Raw genomic sequence first — 17,110 nt, forward strand, 5'->3', positions numbered from 1 at the left:
CGTGCACGACGCGCACATGGGCAACGAGATGATAATTGAAGGCTAGAACTGTGAAACGTTTTACTTCTATAAAATATACGCCATAAGGTATGGTTACCTTTTTCAAAAAATTAAAACTTCAGTTTTAAGAACTTTTGTTTTAAAAATTTTATATTCATGCATTCAACATTTTGTTTTGCCCATACATACTCTCTCTTCCACACACACACTGGAATGTATTAGAAGGAAAATAGCCTATTTGAAAGCATAAAAATAATTTTAATTGTTAAAGTTGTTAAATTGCAAGTTTTAAGTTTTCTTTTAACTGACAGTTTTTTGTTTCTTAAATTCTTTTTTTTTTTTTTTTTATGTTTATTTGTTTTTGTGATAGCGAGAGACAGAGCGTCAGCAGGGGAGGGGCAGAGAGAGAGGGAGACACCGAATCCGAAGCAGGCTCCAGGCTCCGAGCTGTCAGCACAGAGCCCATGCGGGCTTGAACCCATGAACCAGGAGATGGTGACCTGAGCCGAAGTCGGATGCCTAATAGACTGAGCCACCCAGGTGCCCCTGGGGCTGCTTATTCTTGACTATTCATTTGCTGTGTTCCTTCTTCCACCTCGATGTGTCCAGATTGTTCCATGGGAAACCAAAGTGGTCAACTCCCTGAGCAGGACCAAGAGGCTTAGCACATGAGGATGGCCTGTTCTGCCTTCTCTCTTTCTCTTTCTCCCCCTAGATTATTTAATTCCCTCCACACCATAGCTCATGGGGATATTCTCCTGAAGCTTTTGGTGAAACCACAGCCTTTTCTTCCCTTCTGTTCCGCTTCTACAAAGCCTGCCCTCTTAGATGATTGCTGACCACCTCTTGCTAAATTGTTAGCTGATAATTGAAATCTGAACCAAAATATGGGTTTAAGGGAAGGTCTTTCCCAGGATAGTTGAAATTATAGAGGACAGTGTTTCTCACAGTTGATTTTAGACATTGATTCAAATAATGAAAATGCCCTCTCTTTTATTTCTTTTCAGTTCTCTGTTGAGCTCAGGAAAAATGTTTCATTTTGTGGCCAGAATGTAGTTTAATGTCTCTTTCTTGGAAATTCCCACCCCTCACCTTTTTATTTAAAAATCAACTTGCAGGGCGCCTGGGTGGCTCAGTTGGTTGAGTGTCCGACTCTTGGTTTTGGCTCAGTCATGAACCCAGGGTTCTGGGATCAAGCTCTGTGTTGGGCTCTGTGCTGAGCATGGATCCTGCTTAACATTCTCTCTCTCTCCCTCTACCCCTCTCCCCTGCTCATGCTCCTCTCTCTTCCTAAAAACAAAAACAAACAAAAAAACAACTTTACTGAGGTAAATTTACATCTTATAAACTGCACCATTTTTAAGTGATGGTGAATTTGATGAATGTATACAAATCATGATGACCACAATCAAGATGGAATGTTCCCATCATGCCTAAGTTCCTTTGGCCTCTCTACCTCTGGCCCCAGGCAACCACAGATCTGTTTCTAGCACTATAGGTGGATTTTCCAGAATTTCAAGTATACAGAATCATGCAAGATATATGTATTTTGTTTCTGGCTTCTTTCACTCTGCATAATATTTTTGAGAGTCAACTATGCTGTTGTGTGTATTAGTAGTTTGTTCAATTTTATTGTTGACTGGTAGTCCTTTGTATGGATATACCAAACTTTGTTGATCTATTTACCTATTTAATTTTTTTAATGTTTATTTTTGAGAGAGAAAGAGAGAGAGAGAGAGAGAGAGAGAGAGAGAGTACAAGTGGGGGAGTAGCAGAGAGAGAGAGAGAGAGAGAGAGAGAGAGAGAGGGACACACAGATTTTGAAGCTGGCTCCAGGCTCTGAGCTGTCAGCATGGAGCCCGATGCGGGGCTCGAACTCACGAACTGTGAGATCATGACCTGAGCCGAAGTCAGACGCTTAACCGACTGAGCCACCCAGGCACCCCTGTTTTGTCTCTTAAAGTCCTCATATGAGTGAAGTCAGATGATTTTTGTCTTTCTCTAATTTTGCTTTGCATAATACCCTCTAATTCCATCCACGTAGTTGCAAATGGCAAGATTTCATTCTTTTTGATCGCTGAGTAATACTCCATTGTATATATATATACACCACATCTTCTTTATCCATTCATCCATCGATGGACATTTGGGCTCTTTCCATACGTTGGCTATTGTTGATAGTACTGCTATAGACATGGGGGTGCACGTGTCCCTTCGAAACAGCACACCTGTATCCCTTGGATAAATGCCTAGTAGTGCAATTGCTGGGTCGTAGGGTAGTTCTATTTTTAGTTATTTGAGGGGCCTCCATACTGTTTTCCAGAGTGGCTGCACCAGCTTGTATTCCCACCACCAACGCAAAAGAGATCCTCTTTCTCTGCATCCTTGCCAACATCTGTTGTTACCTAAGTTGTTAATATTAGCCATTCTGACAGGTGTAAGGTGATAGCTCATTGTGGTTTTGATTTGTATTCCCCTGAGGATGAGTGATGTTGAGAATGTTTTCATGTGTCAGTTGGCCATCTGGATGTCTTCTTTGGAGAAGTGTCTATTCATGTCTTTTTCCCATTTCTTCACTGGATTATTTGTTTTTGGGTGTTGAGTTTGCTAAGTTCTTTATAGATTTTGGATACTAACCCTTTATCTGATATGTCATTTGCAAATATCTTCTCCCATTTCCTTGGTTGCCTTTTAGTTTTGCTGATTGTTTCCTTCGCTGTGCAGAAGCTTTTTATTTTGATGAGGTCCCAATAGTTCATTTTTGCTTTTGTTTCCTTTGCCTCCGGAGACATGTTGAGTAAGAAGTTGCTGCGGCCAAGATCAAAGAAGTTTTGCCTGTTTTCTCCTCGAGGATTTTGATGGCTTCCTGTCTTACACATAGGTCTTTCATCCATTTTGAGTTTATTTTTGTGTATGGTGTAAGAAAGTGGTCCAAGTTCATTCTTCTGCATGTCGCAGTCCTGTTTTCCCAGTACCATTTGCTGAAAAGACTGTATTCCACTGGATATTCTTTCCTGCTTTGTCAAAGATTAGTTGGCCATACATTTGTGGATCCATTTCTGGGTTCTCTATTCTGTTCCATTGATCTGAGTGTCTGTTCTTATGCCAGTTCCATACTGTCTTAATGATTACAGCTTTGTAGTGTAGCTTGAAGTCTGGGATTGTGGTACCTCCTGCTTTGGTTTTATTTTTCAAGATTTCTTTGGCTATTTGGGATCTTTTCTGGTTCCATAAAAATTTTATGATTATTTGTTCTAGCTCTGTGAAGAATGTTGGTGTTATTTTGATAGGGATTGCATTGACTATAGTCAATGTAGTCAATGCTATAGTCAATGATAGTAGATTGCTTTGGGTAGTATCGACATTTTAACAATTTTGTTCTTCCTATCCAGGAGCATGGAATCTTTTTCCATTTTTTGGTGTCTTCTTCAATTTCTTTCATAAGCTTTCTATAGTTTTCAGTGTATAGATTTTTCACCTCTTTGGTTAGATTTATTCCTAGGTATTTTATGGTTTTTGGTGCAATTGTAAATGGGATCAATTCCTTGATTTCTCTATTACTTCATTGTTGGTGTATAGGAATGCAACCGATTTCTGTGCATTGATTTTATATCCTGCAACTTTGCTAAATTCATGAATCAGTTCTAGTAGTTTTTTGGTGGAATCTTTTGGGTTTTCCATAAAGAGTATCATGTCATCTGCAAAGAGTGAAAGTTTGACCTCCTCCTGGTTAATTTGGATGCCTTTTATTTCTTTGTGTTGTCTGATTGCAGAGGTTAAGACTTCCAATACTATGTTGAATAACAGTGGCGAGAATGGACATCCCTGTCTTGTTCCTGACCTTAGGGGCAAAGCTCTCAGTTTTTCCCCATTGAGGATGATATTAGCGTTGGGTCGTTCATATATGGCTTTTATGATCTTGAGGTATGATCCTTCTATCCCTACTTTCTTGAGTGTTTTTATGAAGAAAGGATGCTATATTTTGTCAAATACTTTGTCTGCATCTATTGAGAGGATCATATGGTTCTTGTCCTTTCTTTTATTGATGTGATTAATCACATTAATTGTTTTGCGGATATTGAACCAGCCCTGCATCCCAGGTATAAATCCCACTTGGTCATGGTGAATAATTTTTTAAATGTATTATTGGATCCAGTTGGCTAATATGTTGTTGAGGATTTTTGCATCCATGTTCATCAGGGAAATTGGTCTATAGTTCTCCTTTTTAGTGGGGTCTCTGTCTGGTTTTGGAATCAAGGTAATGCTGGCTTCATAGAAAGAGTTTGGAAGTTTTCCTTCCATTTCTAGTTTTTGGAACAGCTTCAAGAGAATAGGTGTTAACTCTTCCTTAAATGTTTGATAGAATTCCCCTGGAAAGCCATCTGGCCCCGGACTCTTGTTTTTTTTGGGATTTTTGATTACTAATTCGATTTCCTTACTGATTATGGGTCTGTTCAGATTTTCTATTTCTTCCTGTTTCAGATTTGGTAATGTATATGTTTCTAGGAATTTGTCCATTTCTTCCAGATTGCCCATTTTATTGGCATATAAAATTGCTCATAATATTCTCTTATTATTGTTTTTATTTCTGCTGTGTTGGTTGTGATCTCTCCTCTTTCATTCTTGATTTTATTTATTTGGGCCCTTTCCTTTTTCTTTTTGATCAAATCGACAAGGGGTTTATCAATTTTCTTAATTCTTTCAAAGAACCAGCTTCTGGTTTCATTGATCTGTTCTACTGCTTTTTTTGGTTTTGATAGCATCAATTTCTGCTCTAATCTTTATTAATTCCTGTGTTCTGCTGGTTTTGGGTTTTATTTGCTGTTATTTTTGCAGCTCTTTAAGGTGTAAGGTTAGGTTGTGTATATGAGATCTTTCTTCCTTCTTTAGGAAGGCCTGGATTGCTATATACTTTCCTTTTATGACCACCTTTGCTGTGTCCCAGAGATTTTGGGTTGTGGTGTTATCATTTTCATTGGCCCCCATATACTTTTTAATTTCCTCTTTAACTGCTTGGTTATCCCATTCATTCTTTAGTACGATGTTCTTCAGTCTCCAAGTATTTGCTACCTTTCCAAATTTTTTCTTGTGGTTGATTTCAAGTTTCATATCGTTGTGGTCTGAAAATATGCATGGTATGATCTCGATCTTTTTGTACTTGCTGAGGGCTAATTAGTGTCCCAGTATGTGGTCTATTCTGGAGAATGTTCCATGTGCACTGGAGAAGAATGTATATTCTGCTGCTTTAGGATGAAATGTTCTGAATATATCTTTTAAGCCCATCTGGTCCAGTGTGTCATTCAAAGCCATTGTTTCCTTGTTGATTTTTTGATTAGACGATCTGTCCATTGCTGTGAGTGGGGTGTTGAAGTCTCCTACTATTATGGTATTACTATTGATGAGTTTCTTTATGTTTGTGATTAATTGATTTATATATTTGGGTGCTTTCACATTTGGTGCACAAATGTTTACAATTGTTAGGTCTTCTTGGTGGATAGACCCCTTGATTATGATATAATGCCCTTCTGCATCTCTTGATACAGTCTTTATTTTAAAGTCTAGATTGTCTGATGTAAGTATGGCTACTCCAGCTTGCTTTTGTTGACCATTAGCATGATAGATGGTTCTCCATCCTGTTATTTTCAATCTGAAGGTGTCTTTAGGTCTAAAGTGGGTCTCTTGTAAACAGCATATAGATGGATCTTGTTTTATTATCCATTCTGATACCCTATGTATTTTGATTGGAGCATTGAGTCCATTGATGTTTAGAGTGAGCACTGAAAGATATGAATTTATTGCCATTATGTTGCTTGTAGAGTTGGAGTTCCTGGTGGTGTTCTCTGGTCCATTCTAATCTTTGTTGCTTTTGGTATTTATTTATTTATTTATTTATTTATTTATTTATTTATATTTTCATCTTTTCTCACCTCAGAGAGTCCCCCTTAAAATTTCTTGCAGGGCTAGTTTAGTGGTCACAAACTCCTTTAACTTTTGTTTGTCTGGGGAACTTTTTATCTCTCCTTCTATTTTGAATGACAGCCTTGCTGGATAAAGAATTCTTGGCTGCATATTTTTCTGATTCAACACATTGAATATATCCTGCCACTCCTTTCTGGCCTGCCAAGTTTCTGTGGATAGGTCTGCTGCAAACCTGATCAGTCTTCCCTTGTAGGCTAAGGACTTTTTTCCCCTTGCTGCTTTCATGATTCTCTCCTTGCCTGAATATTTTGTGAATTTGACTATGATATGCCTTGTTGATGGTCGGTTTTTGTTGAATCTAATGGAAGTCCTCTGTGCTTCCTGGATTTTATGTCTGTGTCTTTCCCCAGGTTAGGAAAGTTTTCTGCTATGATTTGCTCACATAACCCTTCTATCCCTATTTCTCTCTCTTCCTATTCTGGGACCCCTATGATTCTGATTTTGTTCCTTTTTAATGAGTCACTGATTTCTCTAATTCTTAAATTGTGCTCTTTTGCCTTAATCTCCCTCTTTTTTTCTGCTTCATTATTCTCCATAAGCTTGTCCTCTATATCGCTGATTCTCTGTTCTGCCTCATCTATCCTTGCCGCCGCTGCATCCGTCCGTGATTGCAGCTGAGTTACAGCATTTTTAATTTCATTCTGGCTATTTTTTACTTCTTTTATCTCTGCAGAAAGGGATTCTAGTCTATTTTCAACTCCAGCTAGTATTCTTATTATCGTGATTCTAAATTCTGGTTCAGACATCTTGCTTGTATCTGTGTTAGTTAAATCCCTGGCTGTCTTTTCTTCGTGCTGTTTCTTTTGGGATGAATTCCTTCGTTTTGTATTTTGAAGGGAGAAAAGGAATTAATGAGGTAGAAAACTTAAAATTACAAAAATATTAAAATAAAAAATTAAAAACACACACACAAAATTGAATAAGTGATGCTAGATCCTAGGTGTGTTTTGGTCTGGGTGTTGAAAGTGGCTTGATAGGTTAGAGAAAAAAAGGGGGAACAAAAGAAAAAAAGAAAAAAGGGAAATTGTTTGAAAATTTGGAAAAGTGAATACACTGAAGTAGACTAAAATAAAATGATGGAAGTAAAATAGAATTTGAAAAAATTTACACAAAAGTAAAAAATATAGTTAAAAAATTAAAGAAAATATTCATAAGAAAAATTGAAAATAAAAATGATTTTTTTCTCTTTCTGTATTCAAGTAAAAAAAAGGAAGTGAAAAAGAAAAAAGAAAACAAGAAAGAAAATTTAATAGATGGACCTGCTAACAGACTGAAATACGACTGAAATTACTTCGTTTTCCCTTAGAAGTCAGACTATGAAGCGCTTTATAGTCCATAAACTAAGCAGGGGGTGAGACTTGTGTTCTTGAAGAGGGAGGTTGGCCCAGTTGGGCGGGGCTTAGTGTAATGGCTCCATTCTCCACTAGATGGCGCTGCTAGCCTACCGGGGTGGGTTGTTGTGGCGCTTGGAGGTGCATTGCGCATGCTCAGGAGCAGTGAAAATGGTGTCCCCCAGCCACCCAGTCACTCTTGCCAGAACTCTGTTCTCTCCGACCAGCAATCGTGCACCCCTCCTTTGTCTTCAGCTTTCATCCTCTCCCCGCTTTTACACTGTCTCTAACCAAGCCCCAGGTAGTACCCCTCTCCCGAGTTTTGTCTCAGAGGCGGCTGTTTTCCCCGGCCCCTTACTTCCGCAGGACAGCGGCTTTGACCCGCTCCGCCCCCTGCGGGAGGGTCTCACCAGCAATGGCTGAATGAGCAATGGCTGAATGCCGGCTGCACCCAGGAACGCTTGCTGGACCCTGCTGCTGCCGCCGGGCCGAGACTGCGGCCAGGTGCCAGCTCGCCCCAGAAAAAGATCGCGAGATAGGGTAGCAGCAGCGTTTCAGGGATTATGGAAAATCACCACACACATCTGGCACCAGGCTTCACCCTTAACGACCTTGTTCCAGCACCAGCGAATGTGGCCGTTCTCTGGGGTCTGCTGGGACCAGGTGGCCTCATAGCCTCTACCAAACGTCCTTCCAGCAGTGGAACCCTTTTTCCCCGCGTGGCCCGAGAACCTCCCGGACCCCACTCTGCTCCTGGGGATTCGCCCTTCCCACCAGAGCACCACCAGGTAGGGAGCTGCGGAGTTGCAGCCTTTGCGCTCCTATTGTTTACAGTCTTAATGGAATTTAAACCCTCTCCTTTCTCCTTTCTCCCTTTTTAGTTTAGACCCTGTGGCTGTTTCCAATGTTCCACATTCTCTCCAGCTGCTTTTGGGGATGGGTGCTTTTCCTGTACTCCTCTCCCCCACCATCTCTGTCCTCTCTCTGTCCGCAAGAGCGGCGCCCTCCGCACTTTCTCTCTCCCCAAGTTCACCTCTCCCCGCTGCGTACCTGAGAATGCTGTGGTTCAGGTTGTTGTGTTAATCCTCAGATCCGTTTCCTAGGTGTGCAGGATGGTTTAGTGTTGGTCTGGCTGTATTTCATGGATGCGAGACACACAAAAAACTTCCATGCTGTTCCGTCATCTTGGCTCCCTTCCTTCCGTGTTTTCTTTTAGAAGTTTTATCAGTATTAGCTCTCATATTTAGGACTATGATCAATTTTGAGTCATTTTATTCTGTGTTGTCTGAGGTAAAGTTTGAAGTTGAAAAATTTTTTTCTTGCAAATGGATAACCAGTTGTTCCAGGACCATTTGTTGAAAAGACTGTTTTTTGACCCTTTGAACTGCCTTGGCACCTTTGTTAAAATCCAACTGATCTCATGTGTGCATCTAATTCTGGACAGTATTCTGTTTCACTGATATCTATGTTTATCCTTTCGTAAATGCGACGTTATCTTAAATGACTGAAGTCTGGGAAGATACTGTAATAGGAGAATGAAGCTGCAGGTGCCTCAGAAACAAAACTCTAATGAAAGAATGGCTGGTGGCAGGTGTGTATTTGGGGGGCATCCTGCATCACACTGATGATTCCATTTGCAGTGAAGAGGAATTCTAGGCTGGGATTAAACTTTCATTGTTTTTCTGTCAGGATGCTCTGTGGCATCCCCACTCAGGAGTACCTCTGTGTTCAGGGGACACTTGCACTGAACTTGGAGATATGAAATGGCAGGGAGTTAGTGCTTGCTAACCATCAGCGATGGCACTTTAGGGGTTAAATTGCAATCTCCCCACAGAGCAAGTTCTTACCAAAGAAAGAAAGATGAGGTATCCCTCTTGCTGATTTGAAAAGTAAAAATATTTATTGCTTGGTTTACCAGATGCCTAAAATCCAATTCTGCTGTCTTTGATGGACACTGTGACCCTCCCTGTGATGCACCCCACTCTCAGTGGATAGGACAACATAATTGTGTGTTTATTTGCCACCTGCCTTCCATAGAAGCAGGTTGGACCCGGGAGCTGAGTACAAAGCTGAGTCAGGTTAGAAGGGTATCAGTGTTCATAGTCTGAATCTATTTCCCAGAGCCTATGGTCTATTTCAAGGACATGATTAACCAAGGTGGCCCTGGGGTCCTTTGGAGAACACTGAGCAAGAGTCTAATCATACTAAGGCACGTAGGAAAGGTGAGTGGGTCACATGATATACTACTTGGCCAGTGATCTGAACCTAGGTTTTCCCCTTCCCTGGCATCAGTATGGAAAATGGGGAGTTTACAACCATTTTGTTATACTTCTTAAATTTCAGTTGCTTATACTTAGATTTGCTGAGCCACATCTCTTTTTGGCTGACATTCTGATAGATTTTTGTTGACTTGTATTGTTCCACGTGGCATTTTCTCACCAAACACTCCATTAGACAAATTCTACCCTTGCCTTCCAGTGGCCCTGTAGTAGCTCAGTTCACAGGCTCCTATTTGGAGCCAGAGCACTCCTATTTCTTATGTCCTGTCCTAGCTCATCTGGCCTTCCCAAGGCATGTCTGGGAGCCAAAGGTTAGTATTCATGAAAACTGTCTTCTGATTTTTATCAATTATTTTATTCTGAAGGCATTTCCTCTATTGTTTGTAAAACTCATTAAGACAGTAAAATTAGGAAACAGTAAAAATCTAAAAGAATCATGGTAAAAAACCCCTCCAAGTACTAAATTTATCTGAGTATATTTCGAATTAATTCACATCTCAAATGCAAGATAATACATACCACGAGACTTCTCCCACCCCCCCCCCCCATTAGAAAGCTTTGTATAGGTGTGCATAAGTGTCCACTTGTATAGGGGTGTGTGTGTGTGTGTGTGTGTGTGTGTGTGTGTGTTTATGGCCACAGGGCTTTCCCAATACTGATGTTAACTCAAGAGTAATAGACTGGTTATTAGCCCTGAAATTGATCTTAAGGCTTATCTGACTTTATACCTTTAATTTTATAGGGAGGGAGACTGGGCCCAGAATGGTGGTGACTGTCCTAAGATCCCACAGCCTCTATGTTGCAGTGTCCAGAGGACCTCAAGTTCAAAGGTTTTAGTCTTTTGATAGGTCACCTTACCTACTGTAATATGTGCATGGCATCAGCTTTGTTTTAAACCGTTTCTTAAAAAAAACTGTCTTTCTCCTATTAAAATTTAACAAGCAGAGTGATTAACCATGTTTGCCTGAGATTCACAGGGTCCCTGGGACTTGGGACTTCAGTGCTAAAACTAGGAAAGTCCAGAACAACCAAGATGAGTTGTTGACCCTACTTACAGGGCTTTGCAGCCATTTACCTGGATGGTTTTTGCCATGTTTCTTGGTGACCTGTGGCTTGTGGCCTTAGCAATGTGAAAGGAAACTGATGACTCTGTCTTATGGCAAAGAAGAGACAAACTGACTCTTCTGTGGATGGTGAGCATCCAAATCCTGCTCACCTTAACCCAATCCTATCTGTCCTCCAGGTCCTTTCAGGCCAGTCCTGACCTTTCCCAGCCTACCTGCCCACTCTGGTGGTCGTCAAACACCCTGCTGATCAGTAGGACTGTCTTCCGTATGAATTATTTCACCTTTGCCATCAAGCACTGTTGGCTATGATTTCATGTGGGAAGGTTTTATCTCCTCAAAGACCCTTGAAGGCAGGAGGTCAGGGCTCTGTGTCTCCAGCAGGTGAAGATTATGGACTCTGGTCTAGGTTAGAATCTTGGAGCTCGGCACATTGTTAGTTACATGATCTGGGAAAATCTCATAACCTGTTTCTTAGTTTACTTCTGTAAAATAGGGGATAATCGTACCCATCCCATGGTGAGGGATGGGGGGTATTACCTTAGTTGATACCCACAGAGTGCATACAGCAGTACCTGACACATTAGCTATTGTAAGGTCTCGGTAGATTCGATGTTTGCTGACTTATTTGAACGCATATTCACACAGCTAATTCCCTAACCTTTAAAGTTCGTTCACAGGCTCAGCACTTTCAAAGTGAGTATGGTCTTGGAGAACATTCCTGTCTACCCAAGCTGTTAAAGGATTCTGTATGTGTGGTTCATTAGAATTCTAACTGCAGGGGACTTGCCTTGAAATAGAATCTTTAAGCACAAGGCCATCTATCTGATAGTGTCTGCTCAAAGATCACTCTCTATAAGTAACACTTTTACATCTTTGAACTGACCATTTAATAAAAGCATGTTATCAATTAAGAATAGTTTAAAGGCACGTTAAAATGACAACTAATTTCGATTCATTGAAACAGATCTTTATTATATTTGATGCATAATTTGAATTTTATGGCCAAGATAAAAGGTTAAATCTGATAGGTAACTGAAATAGAATATGTGCTTCACAGGAACTTAACTTTTAATTTTTTATGTACCTTGGTATAATTAATAAAACATTTCTTACAGCAGAACTGCACAACCGAATGAATCCAAGACCTTCCTGAGTGTCAAAGAAAATCAAGCTATTTAAGTCCTTATTGAAAGAATAAAACTATTCAAATTGCAGTGGCTTATCTATTCCTGAGTTTGGATGAAGGAGTCTGCAATGTCTTTGGAAGAAGAAATAAATATTTTCTGCAATGCAAAACCATATTGCTTTCTCTTTACCTGTAAGAAATCCAGCCAAAGGTGATGACAGTGTGTGTTAATGTCGTGGCTGCTATTTTTGTCTGCCCAGCTCCCTTTACCCTCTTCCCCCTTTAATGGAGCCCCTCTCCTTTCTTTGGGATACAGCCCTTTCCTCCCCTCCATCCATGTATTGGGCGCTTACCTTCATAGTACCTAGCCTCCCAGACCACTATCTCCCCATATGAATTTCCTAGGGCTGCCAAAACAAAATACCACAAACAGGTGGTTTACCACAACAGCAACTTACTCTCTCACAGTTCTGGAGACCAGAAGTCCAGTCGAGATGTTGGCAAGGTTGGCTCCTTCTGGAAGTTCCAAAGGAGAATCCGTCCCGTGTCTCTTTCCTAGCTTCTGGTAGTTGACAATCTTTGGTGTTTCTTGGTTTGCAAACATCACTCCATTCTCTGCCTCTGTTGTCACATGGTGTTTTCCCTGTGTGTGTATCTCTGTGTCCAAATTTCCCTCATCTTATAGGGGCACCAGTATTGGATTAAGGCCCACCCTAATCCTGTATGACATCATCTTGACTTGATTACATCTGCAAAGACCTTATTTCTAAATAAGGTCACATTCACAGATACCAGGAGTTAGGATTCGAACAGGTCTTTTTGGAGTACACAATTCAATCCACATTACCTTCTTTTTCATGATGATTGGTCCAATGATAATCATGTTGCCTAACCTGGGCCAGAGTCCCCACTTGGAATTTCTAATTGGAGCTTTTGGGGGATATCCTCACTTTTCTTCTTGAGAGAGTAATGATGGGGCCACTGGCCACCATGATTCCACCTTGTGGAGAAGCTTGCCTGAGACACTGGAGATGCATGGAGAAAACTAGAGAGAGGATGAGAAAGTCCTGATGGTGCTCAAATCCTGACATCCAGGCACACATTCTTTTAGTTTGCTCATGTGAACCAATAAACACAGGCTCCCCTTTCCCTTCTTAACTTGGTTTGAGATAATTTTTTAGTCATTTGCATCCAAAGGACCCTAAATAATGTAATTTAAAGGTAGTGTTTAAAAATGTTATGCAAAAGCGTCCTCAAATGGAAGTGCTATCTCGCACAAAAGCAAGTGCTTGGCCATGTTCTCGCCAATGTGCCCGCATTTGCTTGACAGAGAGGGGCGTGTGTATACAATGACAGCCCCCATCTTCCAGACCACGTGGCTTGCAGCATGACTTTCCCAAGACTGTTTTGGATGGCCACAATGGCAGGCACAAGCTGTGACCTCACTTCCTTGATTTTTCTCCTCTGTGCATAGGCTTATTCTGACCATCTATCATTTGACTACGAACTTACAAAGGAAAACTTTGCTTTTCAAAGAACAAAGGAACAAGGTAGAATAGTGTACTTTTCCTGAGATGACATAAGCTGTACTGTAATGAGTATCTTTTCCAGTTGCCTGATTCATCGCAAGTGTTGAAAGATCACATGTCAATATCACTGACAAACCCTCTGCCATCAAATGACATGCAGCAGGCAGGAGGCTGGCCTCATGGGGCTACTGCAGGCCACTTTCAGTCGCAAATAACAAGACCTGGCCAGAAGGAGCTTCAACAATAAGGAGTTTCTTATTTTACAGGATAAGAAGTGCAGACATGGGGATTCAATGACATGATTGTGTCCTGTTGCTTTCTTCCTTTCAGCTCTACCATTCTCAACTCATGGGTAACATTTCCCCTCAGAGTTGCAAAGTAGCCTTGGGCGAGGGGTCCCACTTCTGCATGTAACAACATTCAGAAAAGGGGAGCACCGTTTTCTCCCCTGCACCTGCTTTCACTGGGAAGGAAAACCTTTCTCTGATTTCCATCACATCCACCCCATCTGAATTTTCCCCAATCCTAACGCTAGGATTGGGTCACATGTTCACCTTTGTACCAATCGCTGCAGAGGAAATTGGATTCTGGCTATGGCTCGTCAATTAGCATTCCCCTTGGGGCTAGAGACAGCCTGTAAAGCCAAGAACACGCCATATGGAACAAAACTTGGTGGGGGCGGGGAGGGGGGTCAATTAGCAAGGAAGGGGGAGGGCAAACATCAGGGTCTGGCATAGCACTTGGGGACCATTGATGGAAAATCCAGAGGCCCTGATATCAGGTTTCAGCAGAAGGCTGCCCCACCACTCCTTGAGTTAAGTGGTGCACGAGGAACTGGTAAAATATAAAAATGTAAGAGGCATTTCTTAGAAGGAAATTGATCGTGTTCAATATTTAACATACCACATATAACAGAATTTGACACATTAAAATATTTTATATATTTCTATATCATATATAACAAACTAATATGTTATATTTTCATATATTGATATTTAATATACAACAAAAAGGGCTCAACATTAATGAACTAATCATTGACCTTAAGTTAGTAGAAGAAAAGTAGAATAACTCACAGGAAGAATCAGAATGATGGAAGTAATATCACAAGAACAGACAGTAATAATAACAATAGAAAAACATTTTTAATGGGGAGGATCAACAAAGTCAATTTGGTTCTTTGAAAAGACTAAAAAATTTTTCCAACTTCTGGTAAGAATGATCTAGAAAAAAAGAAACAATATTAGAAATTAAAAATGTTAGGAATGTGGACATTAAAATATGATAGGATAGTGTAAACCACTTAAGCCTATAAAAATTAAAGTTTAGATGAAATGGAAAAATTAGAAATGCAAATTAGAAAAATACAGCCTACCAACACTGATTCAAGAAGCGACATGTACTGAATAGTTTCATAATCTAAGGAGTTTGAACCATTTGGTAAAAACTTTTCCACAAAGGATATCCAGATGGTTTTTACTGACAAGCTCTGTCAGATATTTAAGAAATGATTCATTTAATTTAATTTTTTATTTTTTTAAGTTTATTCACTTACTTTGAGGGAGAACAAGAGCGAGGGAGGGGCAGAGAGAGAGAAGGAGAGAGAGAATCCTAAGCAGGCTCCATGTTGTCAGTGCAGAGCCCAACATGGGGATTGATCTCATGAACCACGAGATCATGACCTGGGCTGAGATCAAGAATCAGACACTTAACTGACTGAACCACGTAGGTGCCCAATACTTTGTCTTGTACAAATTATTCCAGAACATATAAAAACAACAATACTCAGCTCATTTTTTCCCTCTTTTAAAAATTTTTTTTAGTTTTAAAAATTTATTTGTTTAAATTCAACTTAGCATACAGTGTAGTATTGGTTTCAGGAGTAGAACCCAGTGATTCATCACTTACATATGACACCAGTGCTCATCCCAACAAGTGCTCTCCTTAATGTCCATCACCCATGTAGCTCATCATCACACCTACCTCCCCTCCAGTAACCCTCAGTTTGTTCTCTGTCTTTAAGAGTATCTTATGGTTTGCCTCCCTCTCTGTTTTTATCTTATTTTTCCTTCCACACAGCTCATTTTTTGAGAGATGGATAGCTTTGATCCCACAATCTGATAAAGACTGGGAAGGGAAAATCACTCATAAACATAGTTACAAAAATCCTAATTGGCGCCTGGGTGACTCAGTTGGCTAAGTGTCTGACTTCAGCTCAGGTCATGATCTCGCAGTTTGTGGGTTCGAGCCCTGCATCGGGCTCTGTGCTGGCAGCTCGGAACCTGGAGCCTGCTTTGGATTCTGTGTCTCTCTCTCTCTGTCTGCCCCTCCTCTGTTTGCACTCTGTCTCTCTCTCTGTCTCTCTCTCAAAAAAAAACATTAAAAATTTTTTTTTAATCCTAAAGAAAATATTAGCAAGTGAAATCCTGCATCAATTAAATGTGTAAATCATGAATGAGTTGGATTTGACTTAACATTATAAAATCAACTAATATAAATGATCATATTAACATATTAAAGAAGAAAAGTCTTAGGATAATCTCAACACATGCCAAAAAAGCTGTTGATGAAATCCAATACCTGTTCATGGTAACAACTCTTATTGAGTCAAAGACTGACTATGCCAGTTTGGACGGCCCATTGGCAAAGTAGAAATTTCTCGGGCTGTTCCCTTGATGTTCAGTGGGAAGCTGACTACAGAACTCTCTTGTCCTTTGGGGCCCCTTTCCCAATTTTCACTGTTGTATGGTTGTAAGTCTTGTACCTCTTTACATGTAATCTTTTATTTATTTTTTTTTAATAAAAATAGGCACATGTTATATATACTGTTCTTCTCCTTACTTAATTTCATTTGACATACTATAGAAGTATTTTCTTTTCAGGATATATAGATCTGCTGCACTAACAGCTATTTTGAATTTCATTGTATATAAAGCATAATTCATGAACTTTAAGAAAATATAATTTAGCAGCCTGCAGACTGAATGCAACTCCTAATATGTTTAGAATCTTAATCAGTTGGGTGGAATTAATACCATATAACGTAAAAAAACGGGGAACTCAATGGATTTCTGCCCCTTAAGGAAAAATTTGGGCTCCTCTGGGTTGTAAATCATCTCTCTGTGAACTGAGATTTGGGCAGATGTGACAAAACAACTTTTGATGGTCATCTTTCTGTATATGAGTCTAAAAGTGAGACAGGCCAAGGTCAGCAGTGCTTCTGGGGATGTGATCCAATGGAGAGAACTAGACTGCAGAGTCCATGAACACCAAGGGCTTTCATTCTAGAAAAAATCTTATAACCACTCCAACTATCCTCTTTCCCCTAGGAAATTTGTTGGGATGTTTATTTCATTTTCTTTTTTAATTTTTTTTAATGTTTATTTATTTTTGAGAGAGAAAGAGAAGGGGGAGGGGCTGAGAGAGAGACAGAGGGAGAGAGAGAGGAAGAGAGAGAATCCCAAGCAGGCTCTGCACTGTCATCTTGGAGCCTGATGTGAGGCTCGATCCCATGAACTGTGAGATCATGACCTGAGCTGAAACCAAGAGTTAGACGCTTAACTGACTGAGCCACCCAGGTGCCCCTGAGATGTTTATTTCAAAGAACACGGTCTGTGATTCCCTGTTTGGGGGACTCCCTGTGGTGCATGAAGGGGCTGGGCAGGCACCGTCTGGAGCAAAGGGTATTGGGCAGATGGGGTGAGAATCCAGCTCCCACAGCACATCACTGCCCTCTTTGGCTGGTGACGTAGGCTCTCCTAAGGGTTCTTTCCTCATCTTTCAAACGGGCAGGATGTTC

The sequence above is a fragment of the Prionailurus viverrinus genome, chromosome D2, assembly GCF_022837055.1.
Source record: "Prionailurus viverrinus isolate Anna chromosome D2, UM_Priviv_1.0, whole genome shotgun sequence".
Lineage (NCBI taxonomy): Eukaryota > Metazoa > Chordata > Mammalia > Carnivora > Felidae > Prionailurus > Prionailurus viverrinus.